This window comes from Molothrus ater, chromosome W (assembly GCF_012460135.2).
Source record: "Molothrus ater isolate BHLD 08-10-18 breed brown headed cowbird chromosome W, BPBGC_Mater_1.1, whole genome shotgun sequence".
NCBI lineage: Eukaryota > Metazoa > Chordata > Aves > Passeriformes > Icteridae > Molothrus > Molothrus ater.
In genome coordinates, this window is record NC_050510.2 from 8,388,967 (window position 1) to 8,413,431 (window position 24,465).

Below are 24,465 nucleotides of genomic sequence, written 5' to 3' on the forward strand. Positions count from 1 at the left end.
GCAATTTAAATTATCACATAGTGAAGCAAAGTCAATTATTTCTTCTTGCCCTGATTGTCATGTGTCTCATGTTTCGCAATATTATGGTACTAATCCTAGAGGCTTACTCCCTTTGCAAGAATGGTGAACAGATGTTACAAAAATGCCTGAATTTGGCTGTCTAAATTATATTCATGTTACAATTGACACCTTTTTTCATTCCATGGTTGCCTCAGCGTTGGCAGGTGAAACAGCTCGGGATGTTATTCATCATTTTTGCCATTCCTTTTCCATCTTAGGCATTCCACCACATGGAAAGATGGATAATGGCCCAGCGTATGTTTCAAAGAAATTGCATTTGTTTTTTCGTGCCTGGGGTGTTGGTCATTCTACTGGTAGCCCTCATGCTTCAACAGGCCAAGCAATTATTGAACGTGCTCATGGTGTGTTGAAGCACCAGGTACAAAAACAAAAAAGGGGGAATGCAGAGGAAGTCACCTCAAGTGAGATTAGACAAAGCCGTTTATGTGTTGAACTTTCTGCATCCTTTACCTGACTTACAATTGTCTCCTGTATTCTATCATTTTTCATCTTTGAATTCAAAACAGCCAAACTTTCAGAAAGGTATTAAGGTATGGGTAAAAGATTTAATCACGGGAAAGTGGACTGGCCCAGTGGAATTAGTAACACGGGGAAGAGGATATGCATGTGTTTTAACAGAAAATGGCCCTCATTGAGTCTCTGCCCATTGTGTTACACCTTATTTGGAGCACACAGGAAGGGACAGGATGGATGGTTCTACAGTTGAAGCAAGATGAGTAGGTAATTGCATTGGTTATTAGGTGGATGGAAGCATGGACCCTCAAGGAATGTGTGGTAAAGATGGTAATTCGAGACAGAGTAAAGAGAGTTATAGGTTTATGCTGAACATCCAAAATTTAAGTTAGTGGATGTTACTTTTCCTTCTGTTCTTTGAATTCTCTTATAGAGAGTTTGGTAGTACTGAGAAATGTGTCTTGTACCATTTCCTTTTGCAGGGTACCGACAGTCCCAAAACAGGGGAATTCGATGCACCTAAGGGAGAAGTGTTGCCTTTGCATAGGGGTTGAATTAGTAGCTGAAGTCCACACTTTGAGCGACTAGGTTGGTTGCCCAGTATGATAGCAGCAACCAGTTGTAAAGTTAAGTGGATGTTACTTGGTTCGAAGTGGTGACTAGGCAGGTGACTTGGTCTCTGATTCTGTGTGGGAGAAAGTTATTTGATTAGAGGTGAAGGTGCCATTCTGCTACAAATGTGTCATCTGAAAATTGCGAGGTCTGTAATGGTATTTGAAGATCTGTTTTTATGGGCCTTGTTTGTATATGAACATTAAGATTGTGAGGGTGTGTGTTGTGGAGTTGGTAGAAGTTGGTTATCTGTAAGTGAATGAAAAATGGATCCTCTGTCTGCTTGAATTTTTGCAAGGGCCCTGCAGAAGTCCTTAGCAGTTGTGTTTGCGGGTCAAATACAAAAAGGGGCAATTGCAGGAAAGACATTTTCGTGCTGTTCTTGTGAGCCAGCAAAGGCTCCCTGAAGATAAGGAAAGCCCTGTACCTCTCAAGGAAGACACCAAGGCTATCACTATGACAACTTGATGAAAGAGAGAAAGTTAAAAGATACAGACTTTAGTTGGCTCACAGAATGACGTGGCTCCTTGTTCACCTATTGAGAACTTTGTTTCTTATGACCAATGGGCGGTGTATGTGTCTGTTAAGTAAATGTAAATATCTTGAAAAACTATAAAGGACATGTTGCTATAATAAATCTCTCTTATACAACCTTCTGATGGAGTCTTGGTGCTTTGCGCCGTGTCGTGCTCTATAGCGACAGTTTTCACTTTCTTGCATGACCTTGAAAAAATCATCAGGGACTTGTGTGTAGTTGAAGGGGAATTTACCATAAAATTATGGTTTAGTAAAAAGAGGGTAAGAACATCTTGTTAATTTTTATGGCATTGGAGAGAAGTACACAGTGGTTTTCTTATTAATTTAAATCAGTGGCTGTTTGCAGCAGACACTAGTTAGTTACTGGGTCAGCAGTGTCACAACCAGCACTGTGCTTCTTGGTATATCAGCAAAATTGTTTCTGTGGTGCTGCTGACAACTTAACTGACTAAAAATTCTCCATCTGGGGAAGGTCCTGATTGCAGTAATTGGCCAGTGTTATGTTGTTGCCTCAGCACTGAGCCCTGCTCTGCATCTCCCTCTACCTTATTTCTTCTGCCAGCCTTCACAGCATATGCAATGAGCCAAGAGAAGGGACATGGAGGGAAGCACTACCAGTGTCTACTTTCTGCCCTCTGTCTACAAGGGCAAATAAATCACAGGGAACAGGAGCAGAGAGAGATTTGGAAAGCAGTTGGGCACAGAGTACTATGCTGTGCTTTCTTGACAGAAGGATTGCAGTACTAACTTGTTCTCACTGTCTGGTTGGTCTGATTTATTGTGGCTGCTGAACTGCTACAGGCATGGGGGCATAGTACCCAAAAGAGCTGCCTCTCTCTTTTGCTTGAAGGCATGACACTGTTGATCCCAGGAGTCTGCCTCCATCTAGCCACACATTGCTTGTCTTTCAGAGCTGACTTATTAAATGCTTTTTGTAGGGCTGTTAAACAGCATGTTGTTTGTGATGACAGACTTCTTTTGTGGCTAGTCCTTTTATCCACAAGGCTGCCCTGGGAATTGCCAACCTCATTGTTATGGCTATGATGGAAAGTGGTGTTGCTGCAGTGAAAGCCTATAGGAGAATATGGATGTTTGACAAATATGGTTTACTGGTTCAGGTAGGGGTGCACCATGCCTTGAAATACCACAATATAGATGTCTGGTCCTTTCTGTGTCCTTCTCACAAAAAGAATCAATGTTTTATCTATAGGGCCAACAGCAAAATGTAGATTCCAATCAAGAACCATTTACACATCAGGCTTCAGAGCAGATACCAAAGACCTTTGTAGAGGCAGTGAATGTACTTCAACCTTCAGCTACCATTGGTAAGTAAGGTTACTTTTGTTTCTGTGTTTCCATAGTTTGGTTATTTGCTGTGTTTACTTTGCTAACATGTCTCCAATGAGGTTGGTGACAGTGGTCTACATTTCTGCTGCTGTAAATAATATGAAAATGTGAGGTCAATTTTCTTCTTGAAAATATACTGAGCTGTAGGTTAGCTCCCAGTGCATCCTTTATTGCAGCTGTCATGCTCCTTCCATATCTTGTGTCCTTGTTTACTGCTTCCTCTAGTCCTTGTCCAGCTGATGATGAAACTTTCTTGGAAAAGTTTAAGCATGTTCTCAGGTACTGCATGGCTACAATAAACTGAAACTCTAATGAAGGACACTAAAAGTCAGGCAGACAAAAATGTAACCTTTATCCCAGACACATTCCCTACACCAGTAGCAAGGGAGAGAGTAGTCACAAATACTGCACTTTTTGCTTTACAGGAGTTTCCTAACTTGAGGGTTTGGGGTTTTTCTGACCTTCCTTTCCCCAGTCAGCTTCTCTGGTCAAAATCTGACAACAGCATGGCTTGAAGGAGCTATTCCATGCTGCAGATCACCAATACCTGTAAGGTCACTCATGCATATAGGTATTTATTTATAACTGTGGCTGTCTGCAGAGGTCAGAAAGGATTATAGGTATTTCCTGGTACAACTCTGAAATTTCCTTTGCACATGATTTATTTGAAAAATAAAGGTTTTTTGGCAGAGTAACTATCCTGAAGTTTGTAGCCCATGTACAAATTTATGCTATTTTTATGTATTTCTACCTCTGTATTTGGATGTGGTCTCAATGGAATGTGCATTGCACAGTTAACATCCAGCTAGGATGAATAATCTGTGAAGAACCTGGAGTTCCCACTTGCTTATCCAGGGCAGCATTTTTTGCACAGATCAATACAAAAAATAATGTAAAATAGGTTTTTGGAACACATTAATTAGATATTCCTGTGAAAATAAGAATTTTATGTAGCCATGAGTAGTGCCTGGTTTCCATCTCCTGCTGCTAGAAAAAGCCTATGATGCTTTGCTCTGAGTGGAAGGCTTTAGGGGTTACATGAACTTAATCTACAGTTGCTGTCATCTGCCCTGAGGCAGTCAAGTCTTGATTCTATTTTTATGTGTTTCTATTTACTTCAGGAGTTGCAGGAGCTGGGCAACTCTTCTCTCAGAATGTGCTCAAAGCAATGGCCTCTATCAATGAGCGATCCATAATATTTGCACTAAGTAATCCTACAATAAAAGCTGAATGCACAGCAGAGGAAGCATATATGTTAACAGAGGTAAGTAATCTTTAGAAATACTGACCCATTGGGTGATAGAACTATTTACTGAGTGTGAGAAGTCAAGAACACACTGTTACGTGGGCTTCCTGAAATAATAATACAGATCTTTTTTGTTTTCTGGCAAAAGTAAATGGAGGTGATTTGAAAAGAAGTCTTGATTTTTAAATAATGACATTTTGCAAAGCTTAAAATGCCTTAAATATTTTTATTACTTTTTAAAAGAATAAACACTTGGTACTGTATCATACCCTTGATCAAGTAACTGTTTTAAACAGGTTTTAAACATGTTTTAAATAAATTTGAGTTTTAAGGAAACATCTTATGTTAGCATCATAATAGAGACTAGGTGCCACCTTTAAAACGTAATGGTTAAGTCCTTAAAGCAGGTAATGTCTTTGCATCAGTCCAGGAATTCTACTTTTTATTCAGGTCATGCGGGTCAGAGCCCATATCATTAACAGTGACCCGTGAAGACTTGTGCTTGCAGCACAGGTGGTGCTCCTCTGTCCTTATGTTCCCCTCTTGCAGAGTCTGTGTCTTGTACACTGGCACCACTGTTCCAGATTGCAATGCAAGATGTTTTCAATTACCATCTGTATGGCAGATTATCTTTTGTCAAGTGGGCAGTTTGCCTTATCTCTCTCTTTGAATGACCACAATCACACCTCCCTCGGGAGGGGACATCTGCTGATAACAGACTATTGCATGTCACTGCATGACTGATAAGAACTATAACATCCCATTATGAGATGTTCCGCCCAGAGGGAGGAGCCAAGCATTGCTACCCAGATATAATCCAGAGGTTTTTGAAACACCAGCACGGCTTTCTCCATGGGATTCCCCAGAGGAACAGCAGCTGTCTCTTCTTCCACTGGATCTTCAGAGGAAGAATACATCCTTCTCTACAGGACCCCCTTGCTCCAACAGAACCACACCTGACACTTCAGGAGGACTGCAGCCACATTTCCAATTGGACTGCTACCAACACCCCACAGGGTGTCAGGTTGGGTTCTGACTCTGTCAGTGTTGTTCTAGTGTATGGCATTGTTTATTTTATCCTTTTATTTTTTTTCCTTCCCTATTAAAGAACTGTTATTTCCTGCTCCCATATTTTTGCCTGAGAGCCCTTTAATTTAAAATTTATAGCAATTTGGAGGGGTGGGGAGGGTTTACATTCTCCATTTCATGGGAGGCTCCTGCCTTCCTTAGCAGACTCCTGTCTTTCCAAACCAAGACAACCACCAAGCATTGAAATGAGTGAACCAAGACTAAACACACTTCCTTCTGCACTGTTACCTCAAGACCATTACTCTGTGGGGTGCTTAGCAGAGATTGGGTTTCTGGGGTTGTTTTTGTTTTGTCTTTTATTAATAACACTATTACCAGGGCACCCAAACCTTGGTTTTGCCTTTAATGAAACAAGTCTTTTATCCTATTGCACAACTTTTTATATAAAACTAATCATCTTTGAAGAGAGCCTGAGGGGAAGGAGATGGGGGCAAGGAAACATCAGGCAGATAGAGCACTAGCTTTAACACTTTGAACTTGCTGGTAGTGCCTTCCTTTACATTATAGACTCCAGCTGGCTCTGATCTCTCCCCTGTCCACAGGACTTATTGTTTGTTTTTTTTTTAACACAACCCCAAATCAAGTGACTCATATGTGAAAATGGGTTGGTGAAGATCTTTCCTTGTTTCTTGATGCAGAACTTATAAACTCTTTCCTTCCACTTTTAGCATGGTTCAGTTTCCAGGATTACAATCTCAGCAATGTTAGCTTCACACTGGGAAGGATATAATTCCATCATGTACAGTTGGCACCCAGATTCTCTTTCATGTTACTGGGCCTATCAGTTCAGAGGGAACTCTTGCTACAGAGATTTGCAGGTCCAGAGTGAGCTCTAGGCAGGAATAAAAGCCTTTGGACAAAATCTAGATTGTATCTTTTAACAGTAGAATCATAGAATATTTAGGTTGGAAAAGCCCTCTAAGATCATCAAGCCCAACCATTAACCCAGCACTGCCAAGCCCACCACTCAAACATTCCACAAGTGCCACATCTACACATCCCATCCTTTTAAATCCCTCCAGGGATGATGAGACCACCACTGCCTGGGGCAGCCTGTTCCAGGGCTTGATGACCCTTTTGTGAAGAAATTTTTCCTAATATCCAATCTAAACCTTCCCTGACACAGCTCAAGGCTGTTTCCTCTTGTCACTTGTTACCTGGGAAAAGAGACTGACCCTCACCTGGCTACAACCTCCTTTCAGGTAGTTGGAAAGAGGGAGAAGGTCTCCCTTGAGCCTCCTTTTCTCCAGGCTAAACCTCCCCAGCAGCCTCAGCTGCTCCTCATAGGACTTGTGCTCTTGAACAGCTTCACCAGCTTTACTGCCCTTATTTGGACACACTTTTAACATAAGATGGTTTAGTATCTCTCAGATATCTTGCATTAACTAGAGTAGTGAGTTGAACAGTGTTTCAGTATCATAGAATCCTAGAATGGCTTGGGTTAGAAGGGACCTTAAAAATCATCTTGTTCCAAACCCCACTGCCAGGGGCAGGGACACCTTCCACTAGACCAGGTTGCTCAGAGCCCTATCCAACATGTCCTTGGTTGTATTTTATATACATTTACTGATGCCCCATCCCTGGAGAAGTTCAAGGAGTTAGAACTAGATGATCTAAGGCCCCTTCCTACACAAACTATTCTAGGATCCTATTATTCTTCAATTACAATGTTTGTTTTCTGTGGTAGGTAAGGGACAGGCGTTCGGAAGATTTCGGGCTGTGACGGAAAATTACAGGACTCCTTCTGCCCCTCTCCCCAGAGATAAGGATCACCCTTGGAATGTAGCCAAACATGTAGCCCCCCTAACCTATAGATGCCAGTAACTTTCCACTCCATACTAACCCTAGAAAGTATAGCCAAACCCCTTTCTGACGTAGAGAAACCCCTTAGTCCATAAAACCCCTTGAGACAGAAGAATAAATCGCCTTTAACCATCCACCACATTGGTGCTAGCGTCCGTTACTGGCCCGAGAGGTCCCGGAAGGGGATCGCCGTGCTGGACTCCAAAACCAGGTCGCCGCTACCTTCCCAAGAAGGCAACATAGTGGTGCCGAAACCCGGGACGACAAGTCCGGGCGATGGGGGTACTCCTGGCCAGGGGACAGCGGCCACAGCGGCGGGAACGACTGTGGCGGAGCAGGGGGACGCCCCGGGACCCGCAATTCCTATGGAAGTGATAGCGAAGGTCGTAAGTTCGATACATATGCAATGGGGAATCAAATGTGAGCTCAGGAATTTTAATCTCGCCTTAACAAGACTCCTCGAGCTCGGGGTCATTGACCGACCCATAGATATATTGCATTCTGAGGTGTGGCAGAAATGCACTGTCGCGTTAGCAGAAGACACAAAAGCCACGGGCAGCAGCAAAAGTCTGAAAGTGTGGGGGAAGGCAGAAGCAGCCCTACGCAAAGCATTAGAAGAACGGGAGACATGGAATGCCACGCGTTCCTGTTTGTTAATCACGCCACAGCTGGGGGAGGGGGCGATAACGCGAACCCCCCCTGATAGCGACCCGATTGAAAACAGGGAAACACGGGGGCCGGGCGCGTCCCATCCCTCCCCGAGCCCAGAACCCCCAGAGCCCCCGGGGGACCCCCTGACCCTTTCAAGGGACCCGCCGGGGCCCAAACCCCCTCCGGAACCCCCCGGAATGCCCGCGGGTCCCCCCGCCCATCCCTTCCCCGCCGATAGCCGACTTAGGGCAAGAAGCAGAGGGATGCGCGCGGTCCTTTTGGGAGGGATTGGCGGCAGAAGCCCGAAATATCGAGAAGGCAAGCGCGCGGGCGGGCGGCGGAGGGGATCCGCTGCCTTACCCGTTCGAACATGGCGCGGGTGGCCGGGAAGAGGGGTGGAGCCCGTCGGCCCGCGGCGGGAAGAACCCGGAAACGCGGCCAGCCGCGGACACGCATGCGCGGGAAACCAGCGCTGAGCCCATGCCCGGCCGGGAGCTGTGGATCCCAGCAGACACGCATGCGTGGGGGTGCGACAGAGGGCGGGTGTGGGATCTCAGCACATCGTTTCCGATGTCCAGAGATGCCAGGAGAACCCTTGGGGGTCTCGAAAATCCTGGACTCATTCCCAGGAGAGCACTGATAACTCCTTGGGAAAACAGCCAGAAAGCAGCCAGGAGAGTTTGGAGACGCAGCAGCCACAGAGAACATCGCACTCCACTTCAGCCGAAGAAAGTTCATAGCAGGACAGCCCGAATCGGAATCAGAAAGGCGCCTCCGAATCCATCTCCTGTGACCTGCAGGCAGAGACCAGGAGCCTTCGGACTGCTCTGACGACAGAAATTCGGTGAGAAGGTCAAGAATTAAGAACATGGGGGGTACACTTTCCCAGGAACAAATAGAGATTCTGTCCGACCTACAGGGCGTGGCAGACACAGACACTAGGGGGATCCCAAAGAAAAAGCTTAGAGAATTATTGTTGTGTGTTGTAGTGTGTTTTGTTAAGTTATTAGGTTGGTTTATTCCAATCCCCTTCTGTCTGAAAATGGTTCTGCCCCAGTTCTCCCTTCCCGCCTTTGGAGCTGTCTGTCTTCCTGGCTCCACCCCAGCCAACAATGTATCCCCTAAACTCCGCCCTGGTTTCCCTGGAAACCCTTGTATTTTTTCTTCTGATCTCTCCCCGGTACCCCGCCAATCACTCTCACTCCCCACCCTTACTGCTAGAATGTTCCAGCAGGGGAGTTTGATGGTTGGCTGAGGAACCGGGGCCCCTCCCCAGAATGTTTCCCGTTGGAGTTACCCACGTGTCAATCCCTTGGACCCCACTCCCCACTGCACCCCCATTGGCCCAATGCCTGGCACCTCCCTACCCTTAAAACCTGTTGTCAGCCCCCCCCCCCCCCCCCATCTTCTCCTGTCGGTCCCTCTGGGTTCATTAAAGCCTGGATTAAGCCACAGTTGGAGTCCGCCGTCTTCTTTCTGCTGGTTGCAGCCTTTACTAGACTCTGTCCTGCACAAGGTGTGCCTACAGCCGCAAGCTGGGCACTGCCTTAGGCGCTATCCCGAAGCCAGCTCTCGGGAGAAGTGCCCCCTCATGCTGCTAGCAGTGCTGGAGCTAGCCGGACGCTGACAATTGAGAGCCACTGCTTCAGTTCTTGGCGCCCAACGCCGAGGTCCGAGGACACCGCCGGACCCTGCGGACAGGATTTTTAATTCCACTGGCCGCCGGACTACCCCTGTGGGAGCAGACCCCTTTTTGGTGGGTGGCGCTCCAGGGGACTGGGGATGGCAGCTCCTTGCACCCGAGGAGTCGTCCCTGCAGCGGAAATCACCACCCTTGGATTTCTTTTAGCCCTCGCCGGGATTGGTGAGCATTTCTCTCTTTTCCCTGTCTTTCTAACTAATTTGTCCCCAAGTGGACCCTCTCTCCTTTCCTCGCTGCGCAGCTCTTTCTCGGCAGGGACCGGTGGGGGGCTCTTTCTTGTTTTCTTTACTCATTTTTCCCGGGTGGTGTGCACTGTAAGCCGCAGATTTTAATATCTTTCACCATGGGTGCGCAGTTTTCTGCGGCACAGAAGACAGCTTCTGCCCAAGTTGTGGGGATCCTTTCTGGGAGGGGTTTTGTTGTTCATAAAAAAGTATTAAAAAAGCTAGTGAAGTGGATATTTTCCCAATTTCCTGACGCTTCCCCGGAGCAGTTTTGTGACTCCCACTTTTGGGACGCGGTTTACAGCAAATTACAAAAGGAAATTAAATCCGGGGATTGCTCTCTAGCTGAGATCAATTATTGGGTATTCCAAATCAGGCTAGTGTTAAGATCTTCGAAATTGGGAAAAGGTTCCACGAGTTCTACTTTGTCCCCTTGTTCTCCCTGCCCTTCCACCCCTAATCCTTCTTCCTCCCCTGCTCTTCCTAAAGCTGGGATCTTGAGAGGAGCAGCTCGCCCCAGCACGGCGCAGGGTGGCCACCATTCCCCTGGCTGCTTTCAAGGCTCCCAATCCCCCCACCCGAGGAGTCCTGGCCAGACTTCTCCGGGTTCTTCCCACTCCCCTGCTACCCCAGTTCAAAAAACCCCTGTTAAAACCCCAGTTCAAAAAATCCCTGTTAAAGACCCCTCTGTTCAGTCTCAGCTCCCTCCACAAGATGGCTCCTGTGGAGCCCAAGATGGAGGGGGCCACATGGTTTTTCCCGCCTTTTCTCCTTCTTTATCCCAGAACCCCCTCCTGTCCCTCAACCCCTCCCAGCTTCCCTCTGCCCCTCCTCCCTTGCTGGTCCCTCCCACCCCTCCTCCCTCTTACTTAACCCCGCCCCCTGACTCCTCCCTTGGGGCGGGGACTTTGACATCTGTGTTTCCCGCCCAGCTTGCCCAGTCCTCCGCCCAGTCCTTCGGCCACTCCCCCTCCTCTCTCCCTTCCGGTTCCCACGCTCCCCCTTCTGGTTCCCACGCTTCGGCATCCGGGGGGGGAGGGGTGGGAACCCCTGAGCCAGAGCCTGCTCCTATTCCATCAGCAGCTCCAGTTACTTACCATCCAGGAGGGGAGAGAGGAGTGGTGACTCAGTGGACTCCCTTCCCACACCATCAGATTAAAGAGCTCTGTAAGGCCCAAAAGGATTTCTCCCGGGAGAGTGAGTACTTCCGGGGGATCCTGAAGGCCACAATAGCAGGGCCGGAGGTCACCCCTAGTGATCTCCGAACCCTTTTCTCCTGTCTTCTGAACCCAACTGAATTATCTTTATGGGAGACAATATGGAGAAGGGAAGTGGTAGAGGTGTTACCATCATTGTGGGAAAATCCCCGCACTGGGCTTGACTCAAATGGGGAGATGATTTCAATTGATCATATGTGTGGCGTGGGGAATTGGGCAGACGGGCACACTCAGGCGAGGGTTATCCCTCCTGAGGCATTGCGGGAAAGCAGTAAGGCGGCAGAAAGAGCTTTCCTAAGATTACCATCAACTGCACCCCCCATTTCCTACTCAATAATTAAGCAATGTGCAGATGAACCGTTCATTGTATTTGTGGAAAGGCTTTGCAAATCTATTGAGTTGCAGGTGAAAAGCGAGGGAACCAGAGCGGAGCTCTTAAAGGAGGTGGCCCGTACTAACGCCAATCCCGCTTGCAAGGAGGCTATCCTTAGCCTCCCACCAGATCCTCCGCCAACCCTGCAGCAAATGATTGAAGTCTGCATGCATCGGGTCACCATAACAGCAGGAGACCCGGACCAGAGGGCCCGCATGCCACCTCGCCGAACAGCTGCTGCTGCTGATACCCTGGATGATTCCTTAGTAGACGCCATTCCTGTCAACGACCACCCAACACCCCGATCCTCCCCGGGACCACATGGGAAGGCAGTCTCTCCGTGCCACCTGTGCGGCAAGCTGGGGCACTGGATGCCAGACTGCCCCCTAAGGCGGGAGTTCATGGATTTTAAAAGGGGGAAATCACAGAGGGGGAATCCCCCACAAAAAAAACTAAAGACTGAGCGCAGTCCCCCCCTGCGCTACGATAAAAATAAGGCGGGTTCAATAACATGTTGCGGGGAGGGGAAAGGGGGAGAACCGCCTGTGCCCAATGCTATTTTCTCACCAGACTTGACTTGTTTAGCCTGTCTTGAGCCACAGCCTATTCTGACCACAACATCTAAATCTGCTCCCTATAGGTTGCAGCTGACTCGACCTCTGCATCTAAGAAACACTGATTTCCAGCTGGTGACCGTGTGCCCAGAGTGCCCCGGCCAGTGGAGACGGCTTGGACGTTGTGGGTATGTCGTTGTCGGAGACACAAAATTCACTCCACTCGAGATCAATGTCATCCCGGGCTTGTTGACAGCTGACCCAGGGAAGTTCTCGATGGGGCTGTACTGTGTCCGCCCTCCCCTCTTCCTCCCTAAAGGCCAAGTGGTGGCTCAAGCCATCCCAGTGCCAGAGTTGAGGCTGTGTCCAGAGCTACTTTCACCATCTCGGCAGAACACCCCTCCAACAGTAGCCTGGGCTCAAGTCTTGGGGAGAGAAAAGCCCCGAATTACTTGCCAACTCTCGAGGGGAGGGGACCACAGATCAATCAGAGGTCTCCTGGACACAGGGGCAGATGTGACAATCATTCCCTCTCGGGAATGGCCGTCACATTGGGAACTGCAGGACGTGGCTGGGCGCGTACAAGGTGTTGGGGGTATGCAATTGGCCCGACAATCTAAGAGCATCGTCCAAATTCAGGGTCCGGATGGGCAATTGGCGTCAGTACGCCCATTCATTTTAGACTACACAGAACCCCTGTGGGGGAGAGATCTCCTCGCCCAATGGGGAGCCAGAATTGACCTCCCGACAGCTCCCCAGATTTTTCGGGCGGCGGCCACTGAAGAGCGCTCTACCCAGAAACTGAATTGGAAATCAAATGAACCAGTATGGGTAGAACAGTGGCCGCTCAACAAACAAAAATTGAAAGCGCTCAATGAGCTCGTCCAGGAGCAGTTACTTAAAGGAAACCTGGTGGAGTCCATGTCGGCTTGGAACTCCCCAGTGTTTGTGATTAAAAAACCTAATAAAGACAAGTGGCGGCTCCTTCACGACCTCCGCAAAATTAACAACATCATTGAAGACATGGGATCTCTCCAACCAGGGATGCCGTCCCCAGCGATGCTCCCACAAAATTGGAATCTGGCTGTCGTAGATATAAAGGACTGTTTCTTCCAAATTCCCTTACACCCTGATGACGCACCACGTTTCGCCTTCACGGTTTCTTCCATCAACCGTGAAGCCCCAAGGAAACGCTACCATTGGCGTGTTCTTCCACAAGGCATGAAGAACAGCCCTGTCATCTGCCAGTGGTATGTGGCTTCCTTGCTGTCCCCAATTCGTACAGCCGTGGAGGACGTTATCATCTATCACTATATGGATGACATATTAGTTTGTGCTCCGACCGATGACATACTTGCCCATGCGCTTGACCTGACAATCAATGCATTGATTGCTGCAGGGTTCGAGCTCCAACAAGACAAGATTCAGCGGATGCCACCCTGGAAGTACCTGGGTTTGGAAATCACCAAGCGGACCATTGTTCCGCAAAAATTGGCTATTAAAACGAAGGTAAAGACCTTAGCGGATGTCCATCAACTGTGTGGGTCTTTAAATTGGGTGAGGCCTTGGCTAGGCATTCCAACTGAAGACCTAGCCCCCCTTTTCAATTTGTTGAAAGGGGGAGAGGAGCTCAGCTCTCCCAGGTCACTCACCCCAGAGGCCCAGGCAGCATTGGAGAAAATCCAGGAATCCATCTCGGCCAGGCAGGCCCACAGATATCAACCGGGTCTGCCATTCAGGTTCATAGTTTTGGGGAAACTGCCACACCTACATGGTATGATCTTTCAATGGGACAAACCAGTTAGGGGCAAGGACCAAGGCTTGAGAGACCCTCTTCTGATTATAGAGTGGGTTTTTCTCAGTCATCACCGGTCCAAGAGAATGACACAGCCACAGGAGCTGGTGGCAGAACTCATCCACAAAGCAAGATCGCGGATCAGGGAGCTTGCAGGCTGTGATTTTGACTGCATTCACATTCCCATTCAATTGCGATCGGGTCAATTCAAAAAGAAAACCCTTGAGAGGCTGCTTGAGGAAAACGAGACACTACAATTTGCACTGGACAGTTACACCGGTCAAATTGCTGTTGATCGGCCGGCCCATAAATTATTTAATCAGGACGTCCAATTCGCATTATCAATAAAAAAGGTTCAGAGTCAAACCCCTCTGAAAGCCCTGACCGTTTTCACTGACGCGTCCAGAGCATCCCATAAGTCCGTAGTGACTTGGAAGGATCCTCAAACTCAGCAGTGGGAGGCTGATGTTGCTAAAGTGGAGGGTTCTCCACAAGTAGCTGAGTTGGACGCTGTCGTCAGAGCCTTCGAGAGGTTCTCTGAACCATTCAATTTGGTTACAGATTCTTCATATGTCGCAGGTGTAGTGTCCAGAGCAGAGAACGCAGTCCTTCAAGAGGTGTCTAACATACCTTTGTTCAATTTGCTCTCAAGGTTGATTACTTTAGTCTCCCACCGAGAGCAACCTTTCTTTGTGATGCACGTCAGATCACACACTGACCTGCCGGGGTTCATTGCAGAGGGCAATCGAAAAGCTGATGCCCTTGCTGCCACAGCCCAGATGGCCCCACTCCCTGACATATTCAGTCAAGCAAAGATTAGCCACCAGCTGTTCCATCAGAATGCCCCTGGTCTTGTCCGTCAATTCCAACTCACACGAGTGCAGGCCAAGGCAATTGTGGCTACATGCCCCCAATGCCAATCTCATCAGCTTCCGTCCCTCAGCTCTGGGGCAAACCCCAGAGGCTTGTCTAGCTGTGAAGTGTGGCAGATGGATGTGACTCACGTCCCCTCCTTTGGCCGGCTCAGTTATGTTCACGTCTCTGTTGACACTTTCTCCAGTGCTGTCTATGCTTCTGCCCACGCAGGGGAAAGAGCAGTGGATGTAAAAAAGCATCTTGTGCAGGCCTTCGCTGTTCTGGGCATCCCTAAGGTCATCAAAACTGATAACGGCCCAGCGTACAAGTCCAGGGAGCTAAGGAGCTTCCTGCAGCAATGGGGAGTAGAGCACAAGACCGGCATCCCCTATTCCCCGACAGGCCAAGCCGTGGTAGAGAGGACCCACCAGAGCCTGAAAAGGGTACTCGAACAACAACGAACGGCTGTGAAGGTGGAGTCCCCTCACGTCCGGCTGCCGAAGGCACTTTTTACCATCAACTTTTTGAACTGTTCATTTGATAACTTAAATCCCCCAATTGTGCGGCACTTCGGTCACCATGAGCAGCTGCACCTAAACGCCAGGCCTCCGGTTTTAGTCAAAGATCCGGAGACCTGGAAGACAGAAGGGCCAGACGACCTGGTCACCTGGGGAAGGGGATACGCCTGCGTATCCACCCCCTCAGGTTTAAGGTGGGTGCCATCGAAGTGGGTCAGGCCCTTCCTCCCTAAGCGGTCAAGACAAACTGGCAGTGTGGCACAGGTGGAGGAGGCCTGCTGGAGAAGGAAGCGGAAACCCTCCTATTCAAACCTCACCCCACTCTGAGGGCAGAACCAAACCTCAAGCTTTGTTTTGTTAACTCTGTTCTCTTGCTGTTTTAGTTATTCCCTCCGGATGGCTCCCTATTCAGTTATGTTCCTGCTGGCCATCATTCTGTGGCCCGTTATCCCACCTGCGAGCCCGTGGATCATCCCCCAGCCAAGGGCCAACGTTTGGAGAACTCTAGCCAACGCCCTCGGCCAAGAACACATTTGCCTCAGTATGGCATCAGCAGAGGACCCGATGTCGACCTGCCTCGTGGGGATCCCTCTCTCTCCCGGCGAGTTGCCCTCCCCTTTCAACTCCTCCCTTGTCCCACTCGTGACCCAAACCCTTTCTCACCGTAGGAATCCCAGCGATGTCTGGAGGGACGGAATCAAGGGGCTGGCCCCTTTGATCTCTGAACCTCCAGAACTGGATTTGCTCGGCTCCGCTAATGCCTCGCTTTGTTTTCTGTTTTGGTTTTCCCCAGTCCCCTGGGACAGCAGGTATACTCGTATAAAACCAATAAAGAATGAATACGTTGCTGCCCAGTGGTGTGAGACGGCCGTTGAAATACCCATTGCATCCACCCTGGGAAGCGAGCCGCTGTCCCTACCCCGGGGAATTTTCTTTATTTGCGGAGACCGAGCGTGGGCAGGCATCCCCTCTCGCCTGGTCGGAGGTCCTTGAACTTTGGGTCGGCTGTCGCTGTTTACATCCAACCTGACCAAAATTAATGATTGGAAGGTGAAAAGAGCCGCCCCGGAATCAGTCCAGTCCAAAAGAGACCTTAAGGATCTCGATCCGGAGTGTGACTCTGAAATTATCCATTGGTCCAAGCCAAAAATTGTAGCCGCCACCTTGTTTTTACCTTGGGTGTCGGTGGCTAAGTCACTAGGAGAATTGGCTCGCCTAGAGTGTTGGGTTGCTAAGCAAGCTAATCTTACATCAGCCACCTTATCAGACCTCCTATCAGACGAGGAAATAACGAGGAAGGCAACACTCCAGAATAGGGCAGCAATTGATTTCCTGTTGCTTTTACATAACCATCGGTGCGAAGAGCTCAAGGGCCTCTGCTGTTTGAATTTATCATCCCGGGCCAAGGACGCGAGAGCCTCCATTCAAAAAATGCAGGACATGGTCCATCAGATCAAGCAAGACACATCGGATTGGCTGGGGGACCTTTTCAAAAACTGGGGCCTCCGGTTGGATCGGCTCAATCTTAAAGACAGCTTTGCTAGTCCTGTTAGTTATACTTGCAGTTTTGGTTGCGTCAACGGTTGTTTGGAGATTAGATAAAGGACTTTTAGTTAAGTTGACGTCCCCCCCTAATGTTAATCAAGTGTCGGCCGAAGAAGAGGGACAGTCTATTGCGTTACAAGACGCTGAAGACTTACACATGGACTCTGAACTTGAAGGTCAAGACCCGCAAGATGTGTGTTAAGCCTTCACTTGATTTTTTTTTAAAACGAAAAAGGGGGAGATGTTGTAGTGTGTTTTGTTAAGTTATTAGGTTGGTTTATTCCAATCCCCTTCTGTCTGAAAACGGTTCTGCCCCAGTTCTCCCTTCCCGCCTTTGGAGCTGTCTGTCTTCCTGGCTCCACCCCAGCCAACAATGTATCCCCTAAACTCCGCCCTGGTTTCCCTGGAAACCCTTGTATTTTTTCTTCTGATCCCTCCCCGGTACCCTGCCAATCACTCTCACTCCCCACCCTTACTGCTAGAATGTTCCAGCAGGGGAGTTTGATGGTTGGCTAAGGAACCGGGGCCCCTCCCCAGAATGTTTCCCGTTGGAGTTACCCACGTGTCAATCCCTTGGACCCCACTCCCCACTGCACCCCCATTGGCCCAATGCCTGGCCCCTCCCTACCCTTAAAACCTGTTGTCAGCCCCGCCCCCCCCCCCCCCCCCCCCGTCTTCTCCTGTCGGTCCCTCCGGGTTCATTATAGCCTGGATTAAGCCACAGTTGGAGTCTGCTGATTGCAGCCTTTACTAGACTCCGTCCTGCACAAGGTGTGCCTACAGCCGCAAGCTGGGCACTGCCTTAGGCGCTATCCCGAAGCCAGCTCTCGGGAGAAGTGCCCCCTCGTGCTGCTAGCAGTGCTGGAGCTAGCCGGACGCTGACAATTGAGAGCCACTGCTGCAGTTGTGGGTGCGGTGTAATTACCCGTACTCAGAAACACGGTTGTTATTTGAAGTAGGCTTTTGGCAAGAACAGACACTTATATTTTCTAGCCACCAATGATGATAAGACAGCCTTGAAATTGCTGTCTTCAGCAAGAATTATGTTAGAGGCGACCTTGACTCAATTAAGAGGGTCAGCCAGGCAACAATTTGTTGCGAGTCCCACAGGGGCAGAGGGAGCAGAGCAAGGCTCAAAGCAGAGATAGGCTCTGATCCCGATTGGCCTGGGGGAAAAGGTGCCCGAGAAAAGGGGTCAAGGAAAAATGTCATTGCCTTCAGTCCCACCATCCCGAAAACCCAAGGGAACCCTAAAGCGTCCTGAGACCCCAGAGAGTGCAGAGGCTTCAGACTCCGACTCAGACACAGATGACACTATTCCACTCCCTGATGAAATGAGGTTTTCTCCCAGCGATATCGAGGAGGCAGGTCGTTCTCTAAGAGCGTACCATCCCGATTCGCAGGAATCAGAGGGAGAGGAGGTGGAGCGGGACGGAGACAGTGGCATCAGTACAGGGGAGGCAGGGGGCGTCCCCGAAGGCACGCATGCGCAGGGAGTGCCTGCGGAGCGAGGTCGGGGGCGGGTCCGATCCTCTGTGATGTCTGGGGCGAAGAGGAGGGGCCATGCTCGGGGTTCGACATCCCGGGGCTCCACCCCCTCTCCGGTCTCGATGCCTTTAGTCTCAAACCCTATGGTTCAAACCCCTTCCACTCAAAAGAAACATTCAAGTATTCAACCCTCAATGCCAGCTCAGTTAACAGCCATGCAAACTCGGTCTCAAACACGGTTGCAAGCGTTGCAGTCTGCTGAGCAGGAACCGATCGAGTTCGTGTCGTCATCAAGGTTGTCCAGGCAGGCGACAACGCCACCTCGTGGAGGGACGATCACATTGCAGGACATGTCGGACCTGCTCAACAGCGCCACCACATCACCTGCTGGCCAAACTGCAACAATGCAACAATTTTTTCCAACAATTTATAAAAAGAAAGCTACATTAAAGAAAATAAAAACAACAACAACAACACAACAAAAGGATAATATTCCATCAACTTCAGGATCATATGAAGTTGAAGACGGTTCAGATGAAACACAGCCTCAAGGAGAAGAAATGATACACATTACAGCAAGAGAGGGAATTCCAGCATGGATGCTTTCAGCAGCAGAAGCAGCAAGGAATCTTCTGCAGTCTTTTGATGCAGCAAAAAGAACGCGTTCAAGAGAACCTCAAGTTTCTTTTTCAGATTTAGGAGCAAGACTGAGGACCTCAAGTCAAAGAATATGGAGCGAAGGATCACCAAGAGCCTCCACGATTACCATTGTGCAGGCAATGGCCAATGGAGTTTCCAGAGGAAGAAGAAGAACAACCGATAGAACCAATAGACTGGAAGGAAATTAGAAATGAATTATCAAAAGAAAAGGGTTTGATCAGAGGATCAGGAGACATAATAATGCCAGTGACATATGATGCACAAGGTCAAAATCCAAGGTGGGAAAGGTTGGGTCACGAAGTGATCAAAGACTTATCAAAGGCCATTCAGAACAATGGTCTGAATTCGCAGTTCTTCAAACAGCTCCTGAAGGGGACATTCAATACGTATGATTTCACGCCATTCGACATTCGATGTCTTGTGTCGATGATTCTCACTGACACACAAAGTCTTATCTGGGACAGAAGATGGAGAAGATATCTCACAGAGTTGAGAGCCAGCTATCAAGGCGGGCCAAACGCAAACCTCACAGAAGCACAGTTGGCAGGAGATCCTCCAGATGACAATCCAGTGGAGCAAGCAGCACGGCTTCCATGACGGGTGTTGAATGACATCAAAGAAGCAGCACGCAAAGCAATCTTGCAGATTGCTCCGGCGGGAGTTCCGGACGTCCCATTCTCATGCGTCAGGCAAGGTCCCACAGAACCATTCTCATCTTTCATAGATCGACTCTCGCAAGCTGTGGATCGACAGGTGACGATTGATGAGGCGAAGCAACCTCTCATGGAAAGTCTAGCTTTCGGCAATGCCAACCCGGATTGTCAACGGGTCATCAGCGCAATGTCAGGACGGCCATCCTTGGCAGAGATGGTGGAGGCATGCAGCAGAGTGGGAACACCTCAGCACGTCGCGTCGATCGTGAGGGATGAGCTGAGAGGAGAATGGGGAGAACAGATAAGAAGAAACCCGGAGAGGCAGTCAGAAGATCAGGACAAGGTAGTTGAAAAGATGCTGGAAAAGGTACTCCAACAACAGAATGAAAACATAAATAAAGTTCTTGCAACTATCCAGAAGAAGAACAATCCATCAGGAGGACAATGCTACAAATGTGGGGCGTTTGGACACTTGAAAAAGAATTGTCCACATGCACACGCACAAGTGCAGACACAAAAACCTGCAAAGCCACTCTGTGCGCGGTGTGGAAGAGGAAGACACTCTGTGAAGGAATGTTTTTCCCAGACAGACGTGGAAGGGAATCCTTTACCACTTCCGGGAAACGGGAGAAGGAGCGCGCCCACAAACCGTCAGCGCGCGTTGACACAAGTGATGGCGGTGACACAACAACCAACAGGACAATCATCGGGGATCGTCAAGCAGACGCCCTCAGCAAACTCCTCAGTTGATTCTCAAGCGACCCAGAACTCCTTCCACCAGGAGCACAGTGCACACTGGCAACTTCCAAATTAATTTGCTTTCTGGATGAAAGTCATGCGGAGGTTCCAACAGGGATCCGCGGAGATTCATACAAAAAACAAGATTTCTTAATAATAGGACAGGACAGGAGCAGAATCCTTGGACTTATTGTTTATCCATCAGTTGTTTCTGCAGACAAAAATACGGAACTGACAGTTCTAGCAAAAGCACTTCGTCCACCATTGACCGTGGCGGAAAACACTCAGATCGCGAGAGCTTTTGCTCTGCCACCACACGCCATTGAAGTCATGTCAATCTTCGATGAAGAAGGGCTTCCTTTGAGGGAACATGTCGAGATACATACCACATGGGTAAAACACATAGGTCGAGATCGACCCACGCTCACATGCCAATTAACTTGTGGAGACAGAACAATAGAGGTCAGAGGCATGCTCGACACAGGAGCAGATGTCACAGTAATATCCTACATCTTTTGGCCTCGCAACTGGAGCTTGATTGCGCCCTTGGGATCTCTCTCAGGCATAGGGGGAGTTTCTCTGTGTCTGCAGAGTGAGAATGCCATCGTTGTCACGGGACCAGGAAACAAGACGGCGATCATTCGTCCTTTCGTTGTGCAGAAGCCAATCACAGTTTGGGGACGAGATCTCTTGGCACAATGGGGCACGAAGATCGAGGTGGATTTTTAGTCGGGGTCACTGCAGCACTCTTCACATTGAAGTTGACTTGGAAAACAGATGATCCAGTCTGGGTGGATCAGTGGCCCCTGGAGCGAAAAAAGTTGAGTGCATTGAAAACCCTGGTCCAAGAACAGTTGCAGAAGGGGCACATCAAGCCAACAAACAGCCCTTGGAATTCTCCAGTGTTCGTCATCAAAAAGAAGCTGTCAGGCAAATGGAGGCTGTTGCACGATCTCAGGAAGATCAATGAAGTCCTCGAAGACATGGGACTGCTTCAGCTGGGTCTTCCATCTGTTTCGATGATTCCCAGAGATTGGCCGCTTGTGGTCATTGACCTCAAGGACTGTTTCTTCAGCATTCCGCTTCATCCGGATGATGCTCCGAGGCTTGCCTTTTCAGTTCCAAGTATCAACAAGGAAACGCCTCTGCAGCGGTACCATTGGGTCGTTCTTCCTCAAGGCCTGAAAAACTCGCCGACAATCTGCCAATGGTACGTGGCACGAGCTTTGTCACCAGCGCGGAAGAAATTCCCGAAGGTGAGGATCATTCACTATATGGATGATTTGCTCATTGCGGCATCGACACAACAAGAGCTGCAAAAGGCTCGTGACTGTGTGATTGCAGAAGTGCAAAAGGCAGGTCTGGAAATCAGTGTTTCAAAGATTCAGGAGGTCGCACCTTGGAAATATCTAGGGTGGAAAATCTCGGAGAAAACAATAAGGCCTCAAAAGATGGAAATCAGCACAAGAGTCAACAATCTGCATGATTTACAACAACTTCTAGGGGAAATCAATTGGATGAGGTCGATTTTGGGAATCACAAACAGTGACATTCCAGCATTGCTTGATCTCTTGAGAGGAGATGCAGACATTCGATCTCCCAGGACGCTCACAAAGGAAGTGAAGAAGGAGTTGGAAAAAGTTACAGATGCCATTCAGAAGAGACAGGCACATCGATTCGTTGAATCATTGCCTTTCCAGTTAGCAGTGTTGGGAAAGAAAGCACAATTCCATGGTTTGATCTTCCAATGGGATGCGTCTCAGAGAGATCCTTTGATAATCATAGAGTGGATTTTCTTACCCTATAGGCCTTCAAAGACAATTCTGACAGATTTGGAGATGGCAGCACAGATCATCATAAAGGGGAGAACAAGATTGCTGACAATGGCGGGACGAGAATTTTCAAAGATTTATCTGCCTTTGAAGAAAGATTATTTCGATTGGGCGATGCAGAAATCAAAAGATTTGTTAATTGCGTTGTTAGCTTTTCCAGGAGCTTGCACCATCAACTTTCCACAACATAGAATGTTGCAGTCACAAATATGCTACAGAGCAAAGCAAAAAATAAGTGAAGAACCTCTGGACGGGATCACAGTGTTCACTGATGGCTCAGGAAAGACACACAAGTCAGTGATCACGTGGATGAACTCAACGACAGGGGAATGGGAATCAAACGTGAAGACGGTTCAAGGCTCTCCACAAATTGTGGAGTTGGCAGCTGTTGTCCGAGCATTTCAGTTGTTCCAACAACCGCTCAATTTGGTCACAGACTCTGCATATGTTGCAGGTGTGGTCAAGCGATTGGAAGGTTCGCTCTTGAAAGAAGTCAGCAATGAAGTTTTATATTCCTATCTAGTGAGCATGAAAACAGTGCTAGAAAGCAGGAAAGAAGAATATTTCATCACTCACATCAGAGCGCACACAACACTTCCAGGATTTCTAGCGGAAGGGAATGCTCAGGCAGACAGATTGACAATGCCCATTTCACAAACACTTCCGGACATTTTTGAGCAAGCACGACTGAGTCATGCATTTTTTCATCAGAATGCGCAGGCGCTGATGGAATCCTTTCGTCTCACAAAAACTCAGGCGAGGGAAATCATTAGTGCTTGTCCAGATTGTCAACTCGTGCAACCACCTGCTTCAACAGGAGCAGTCAACCCACGAGGACTGCAAAGTCTTCAGCTGTGGCAAACAGATGTCACAAAATATCCATCATTTGGGAGACTCAAAAATGTTCATGTTTCAGTAGATACATTCTCAGGGGCAGTCTTTGCTTCAGCACATGCAGGGGAAACAGCAGAACATGCTTGTCGACATTTTTTACAAGCGTTTGCATCATTAGGTGTGCCTCAAGAAATAAAAACAGACAATGGTCCAACATATACAGGCAGGGTGCTTGACAGATTCCTGAAAAGATGGGGTGTCAGACACACATTTGGCATTCCACATTCACCCACAGGTCAGGCAATCATTGAAAGAACACATCACACCCTGAAATCCCTTTTGGACAGGCAGAAAAGGGGGGAGCCAGAAGCGACACCACACATGAAGTTAAACAAAGCATTGTATGTGTTGAATTTTCTTAACAGTTCGTCTTCTGAACCCAATCCACCAATCATGAGGCATTTTTCAAACAGCTCTCAGGCAAAACTAAGGGAGAATCCTTTAGTTTTGATCAGAAACCCAGAGACAGGACAAATAGAGGGTCCTTTCAAACTAATCACTTGGGGCAAGGGTTTCGCTTGTGTTTCCACAGGGCGAGGGCTGAAGTGGGTGTCAGCGCAGCATGTGAAGCCATTTCGGACAAGAGAGCAGGAGAGCACAGATCCCAGAGGCAGAGAAACGAGTACACAGACGGAGGAAGAAACTCAAGTTGTGAACAACGACTCAGAAGAGGGACAAAAAGAATAAAAACTTTGGGGGTTTTTTCCTTTGTGGCTTTGAGTGGAAGCATGACAATGATTTTTCATAAGGGTGAAGTTATGAGCTTCATGATGCTCATGCTTTCATCTGTTGCTTTAAGCAATGGAGCAAATCTACCCGTCAGTCAACCAAAACAAAATGTTTGGGAAACGTTAGCCCAGGCAGCAAATTTAGAAAGTATCTGCCTGACACATTCGAAACCAGGGAAACCATTCACAGCATGCATGGTTGGGTTGCCAGTGGATAAATGGCCAATTCCAGGGCATTCTCCAATGGAGATTTCGCAGGTCATCAAAGGTCCTGTGAATGAATGGTGTGCTTGGACACATCTTTTACCTGTGGCTTCTACCGAACCGCAGGAATTGGAAATTTTCGGGTCCACAACAATGGAACTATGCATGAAATTCGAAATTTCGAATGTGTCAAGGACAAACAACAGTGTTGATGTCACACCAAATCACAAATATTATAGAAACGCATCAGCTTGGTGCAATCACACTGTGACGACAGCCAAAGGATCAATCCAGGTCCCAGTGCAATTGCCACGTGGGTTGTTTTTAATTTGTGGGGACAGAATTTGGCACGGCATTCCTGCAAATGCCAAGGGAGGTCCATGCAGCATTGGGAGGATTTCAATGTTGTCACCAGATTTGAAAGTATTGAGAGAGCAAAAACACAAAGAGAAAAGGTCCTTGCAACATTACAGTGCAGACTGTGATGATGAAGTGTACACCTGGGACAAGGCAAGGAGAATTGCGGCAGCAATTTTCTCACCTCAGACAGTGTCGGGGGTGGCCTTGACTCAACTGGACCACATGGGTTGTTGGTTGAGCAAGCATGCTCAATCAGTCTCTCTCGCTTTGAGTGATATGTTAAAAGACATAAGTAGTGTGAGAGAG

The 24,465-nt window shown here is 48.3% G+C and overlaps 1 pseudogene; it reads left to right on the forward strand.

The window, feature by feature from the left end:
- Positions 1-24,465, forward strand: part of LOC118701483 (NAD-dependent malic enzyme, mitochondrial-like) — a 71,549-nt pseudogene that overhangs the window by 14,254 nt on the left and 32,830 nt on the right.